Consider the following 5,996-nt stretch of genomic DNA (forward strand, 5'->3'; position numbering starts at 1 on the left):
GCTCTGTTGGTGGCCAATGAGACCTGCTCTTGACAAGCAGACACGACTGCAAACGTTGCAGACCAAGCTTTCCCCATTCACTTACACCAGCAGTGAGCTTTTGAGCAACACGCTTAAGTTCTTCATACTGAGTACGTGCTCTCTCAAAAGTGTCGACCCTGTCTTTAACCCGCTTCCTCCATCTTTTGCAATGACAGGCATTGTCTTTCCAGTCAGTCTCCTGCATATCATAGGCTTTTAATGAGGACTTGACAGAACCCTTGGTTTCTACCGGGGACTCTTTTCATTCACAAGGTCCCTATATAGCATCTGCATAGGTATCCTTCTATGTTTCATTCTAATAACGTGTCAAGTCCAACGTAACCGGTGCTCGTGCACCGTCGCCCCAATGCGCAATGAAACAGCTGTCCACGAGACCTGTGTGTCTGGAGTTTTTAAGGTCCTGCCAACATTCAGAATGTGTCTGAGACATCTCTGATGAAAGCGTTCAAGGACCCTTACATGACGTTTGTAAAAGGTCCATGTTTCACATGAGTAAAGGAGCGATGGCAGTACACACACAGACATGTATATATACATACACATCTGTGTGTGTGTGTTTGTGTATGTGAGCGTGTGTGTGCGCATTTGAGCGTGTGCATGTGTGTTTGTGTGTCTGTATCTCTTTTACAGAACATTGCAAGGTTATAGATACTGTAAGTGTTATACAGAATAATATACATTTACTAAATTAGAATCTGAAGTAGGAATGTCACACCGCCATTGATAATTTTCAGTGTTCTATATGAAATAGAATTTGGTATGAAAAGTCAACAAATTTGGATATTTGGATTGAATTTTTGCAAAATATGCAAAGAGTGTATATACATACACATATATATATATATATATATATATATATATATATATACACACACACACACACACACACACATACACACACACACACACACATATATATATATATGATATATATATGAGTGTGTTTAAGGCGCAGGAGTGGCTGTGTGGTAAGTAGCTTGCTAACCAACTACATGGTTCCAGGTTCAGTCCCACTGCGTGGCATCTTGGGCAAGTGTCTTCTGCTATAGCCCCGGGCCGACCAATGCCTTGTGAGTGGATTTGGTGGACGGAAACTGAAAGAAGCCTATCGTATATATGTATATATATATATATATATATATGTATGTGTGTGTGTGTTTGTGTGTCTGTGTTTGTTCCCCTAGCATTGCTTGACAACCGATGCTGGTGTGTTTACGTCCCCGTCACTTAGCGATTCAGCAAAAAGAGACCGATAGAATAAGTACTGGGCTTACAAAAAGAATAAGTCCCGGGGTCGAGCTGCTCGACTAAAGGCGGTGCTCCAGCATGGCCGCAGTCAAATGATTGAAACAAGTAAAAGAGTAAAAGAGTATATGCATAAAGTTAATCCAAACATGGAAACACAAAGAGATAACACAACAACGCGAGGACGTGGAACAAGTATAGTATTATTGGACGCTCAGGAAGGAAGGAAAGAAGGAGGGTTCAACGTTTCGAGCGGAGCTCTTCGTCAGAAACATAGGAAAAGGAAAGATCCAAAGAAGGGAAGACGGAGGGAAAAATCGCCAACGATACAAACGCGGTCACATTTTGAATGCTTGTCGCAGTGGCGCGTGAGAGGCGTGAAGCGGAGTTCCCTCTTGAGAAGAGAGCGCTCGGCAGCGGATGTATATATATACTAGCAGCATAGCCTGGCGTTGCCCGAGTATGTAAGAGCCCCTAGTAGGCAACGACTAATCCCAATCTAGTTCTTTCCCTCCAGGGAACGAAGGCGCATGTGTAGGTTGCAATGTCTTCTCTTCACTCGAATACTTCTATGTATACGACGTTCCTAGCTGTTTCCCGACAGAAAATGTGTTGCACATAAAAAGCTTAGATTCTCGACCCCCATGTCGAATTTATCGATTTTTTTCAGAACTGGGGGAACTTTTCAAAATTTTCGCTGCGTTAGTTTTGAATTATGACATTGGGCTATGTGTGTGTCAAGTTTCATCAGAATCGGTTGAAAGCCGTGATCAGGGTTAGGGTACAACCTGACAGCCACACAGACACACAGACAGACAAACTGCCGTTTATATATATAGAGATATATATTTACTGAGATGTAATCATTTATGGACTGTAGTATTGGTTGTTTCTCGTGTAATTAAATAGAAATGAGAAATGAGTGAGACTCGCTTTCCTCTGTATTCTAATTTCGTTGTCGAAATAAAGATTAAGTAAATATCCAAGTATTCGCAAAGAATGAGACAAGTAAACTCAGCTCTAGCGGTGTTTCATACAGTTTAATGTATGCAAGATGCGTGTCATATACATAATATTATACTCGGGAAAGTGAAAAAGTCGTTTACGTTTCGAGCCTACGCTCTTCAGCGGAAAGGAATAATTGTGTTCATACACCTGCCTTGGTCTTTTTTTAAACTCCTTTTGCTATATCAGTCATGCCTGTTTCACTCATGCTTTTTTTCTTGTTTCAGCGGCCATGATGTATCACATATTATATATCGTGTACGTTTATTCGAATTTATAGGTCTGTTGCCGTATTTTGGTGTTTATTATCTTCGTATGAATTGCATGCGTCGCATGCATAAGTATAGGGGGTGTATATGTCCCCCCCCTCTCTCTCTTTACCCCCTGTCTCAATATGTGTATGTGTACATGTGTGAGTGTATGTGCATGTGTGTGTGTACACGCGTATGTTTGAGTGTGTTTAATTCTGTACGTGTATTCGTTTGAATTTTGTTTTCTGCTTCGGATGTGTCGTTCGTAATATATATATATGTATAATTAATTAATTAATCAATTGATCGCAAGAGGGCAGGTATCACGTAGGATGATTACGCGCTTTCTGTTTCCTTGTAAATCATTAATTAATATCTTCCCGTACTGCGACGAGAGAGGTTGTTTACATCACTCAACTATCTTAACTGGTAGTTATTAACACCTGCTCACTGATCATTACGGAGATGATCTTTTGAATCCTGGCTTTGTTTATTTTTTGACCGTTTTTTTTTAATAAACAGACATTCCCTCTGACGTAACGATATTTACCATACTCCGGGCTACTTTGCATACATACATGAGATATGTCGGGTCAGTGACAGCTCTGTTGTTTACAAACAACATATAACGATAATTACGTTTTCGCTAAAATACACATAGATTTATTAACCTCCAGTGGCTAGCCACATTCAGATGGCTAGTACACCTTACGTTATCGAGCGGTTACTGTTTATATCTCGTTCAGAGATTTATTAATGCTTTCAGACAGTTTTTCTAAGTTAGTGACTGTGGTTACTGTGAAAAACGTTAAATATTATTAATTGTAAAGGTCTCCTTCTTCGAAAACCGGTGTTTACCATGCGTTGACGAGAAGCAATTACCTTGAAACTATAGTCCGTATGTATCAGTTAGGTTTTCGAGGGAGGCTGACCTCCCTTTGCAAATAACACAAGGGCACTGAAATTTTGTGTCTAAAGTCCATCTGGTGACGTTGATCGCCTGGGGCTAAAAGCATCAGTAACACCCCACCCCCAGTGGCTAGCCACATTCAGATGGCTAGTACACCTTACACATAGATTTATTCTCCAGTTTTGCATCCATTCAAAAGTGGCTCAGTGACTTCACAACGGTGGAGGCACATAGCTTAGTGCTTAGAGCAGCGGACGCCTTCTTATGTATGAATGTACGGCTACGTTTTACTATAACAAATATTTTATGGTGGTTATTTCATTTTAGATAGATGTAAATGTGTAAAAAAGTGGAGGCACACGGCTTAGTGGTTAGAGCAGCGGATTCGCGGTCGAAAGATCGCGGGTTCGAATCTCAGACCGGGTGATGTGTGTTTTTATGAGCGAAACACCCAAGCTCCACGCGGCTCCGGCAGAAGGTAATGGCGAACTTCTGCTGACTCTTCCGCCACAACTTTCTCTCACTCTTTCCTCCTGCACCTTGCAGATCACCTGCGACGGACCGGCCTCCCGTCCAGGTGGGGAACCTATACGCCAAGGAAACAGGGAAACCGGCCGTTATCAGCCAGGCATGGCTCGAGAAGGAACAGGAATTCACAACGAGTTATCACACATGGGTAAACTCACTGTAGCTATTGCGTAGTCGTGTATAGACATCTGATGCAAATAAAATGCAGTTTCCGAGGTGAAGTATAAACCCCAAAAAACAATTATTTCAGGCGTGTATTTATAGAGGAACAGAAATGATACATCATGCCCACCACCCCCAAATTTAGATATACTACTCCTTTTTTTTACTCTTACTTATTTCAGTCATTTGACTGCGGCCATGCTGGAATAAGAAATAGGTAATGAAATTTATTCCATAATTTCTTTTTTGGTTTTCATTTATTTCATTTCATAAATATAAAAATATAAATATTTGCTTTTCGTTTTTGGATTTGGTTTGCAAGATTCTTTATGTGAGTTCGTGTGTTGTTGAAGCATATTCTGTTGTGTCTGGGGAGAGTCATTCTCTTTTAGTGCCTTTTAATTTAACATACTCAGCGGTAAAATTTCCACTGAATTTCTTCTTTATTTTTCTAAAATTTTCGTTGCGTCTTACAACCTTTTGAATAGGTTTGACTCTAGGTTGCAAGACGCAACGAAAATTATAGAAAAATAATGAAGAAAATGAGTGGAAATTTTACCGCTGCGTATGTTAAATTATAAGGCACTAGAAGAGAATGATTCTCCCCAGATACAACAGAATAAATATTTGCATCCACTGTTAGCAAAACTGTTGTGTGGACGCCCCCAGACGATGAAGTAGGCTAACCCAATGCGTAGATATAAATGGAGAAGTCTAGACGCCAGAATAGAGTAGTAGTAGGGAAGTGTAAAGTATAAGAGTATAGGGGCATCCGAACGTGCGATATAACAAAAATGAAAACCGTTTCGTGTAAATAAATATAAAAGCAATTAGCGCATTTTAATTCTTTTCTTGATAGTTTCCGCATAAAAGACGGCGAATTAGTTGAAACATTAGCACAACGGGGAAAATAGCGGCATATCGTCTGTCTTGACTTTCTGAGTCCAAAGTGGTGGCGTTATCTTTGCATTTCATCCCATTCGGAGTCGATAAAAATAAGAACCAACTGTTTATTTGGGGGTCGATGTAATAGACATAACATTCTCCTCGAAATCGCTGACCTCAAGCCAAACTTCGTGACGTTATATCTTAAAATTTATTTTCTACGACCAACGATACTAAGCACCGAAAATGCCACCTAAATTTGAAAAAATATCCCACCAATAATTCTTTAGCGAACGGAATCTTAAAGACCTATCTTATCAGTACCAAACTTATCACTCTAACCGAACAACTCAGCAAATTTTCACGAATTCAGTATAAAATATACGATGAAGGAAGAAAATAAGCTCTCAAACCTCAGAGTAACAACAACATTGAAAAGATATGTAAAAATTTGAAACAATCTTTCAATAATGACCAACAGATTGCAATTCACCACATACGGAAATATCCGAAGATAATTCCAGGTTTATTCTCCTTATCAAAAAGCTGAATAGACTATGTTCGGAATTAAAATTCAGATATGAGATAATTCGCTTTTTGGGATATGCAGAATGATAATAACAAAACAGAAATTTACGAACGTTGAGAGACATGACCCCAACAAATATTTCTTAATAAAATACAATATTCAAAGACGTTGACCAACAAACAATTCTACAGCAAAAATTGACTGTATAAAATACGAAATGCAAATGGATTAATGAAATTGTGAGCTAAAGGACAAAGAATACAAGGATATAGACCCAGAAACGAAGATCGATTTTACACCACTGAACCGACGTAGAATTTCAAGTTCGTGTTTATAAATTCTGGAATCAAGTATGTGAGAAGGAACCACTGATTTCTTTACAAGAATACGTGAAAGGCGAAGAGTAGCTTTCTAAGAAGAACGATCCGAAAAGGAATGC

The sequence above is a fragment of the Octopus sinensis genome, linkage group LG18 (genome assembly GCF_006345805.1).
Source record: "Octopus sinensis linkage group LG18, ASM634580v1, whole genome shotgun sequence".
Lineage (NCBI taxonomy): Eukaryota > Metazoa > Mollusca > Cephalopoda > Octopoda > Octopodidae > Octopus > Octopus sinensis.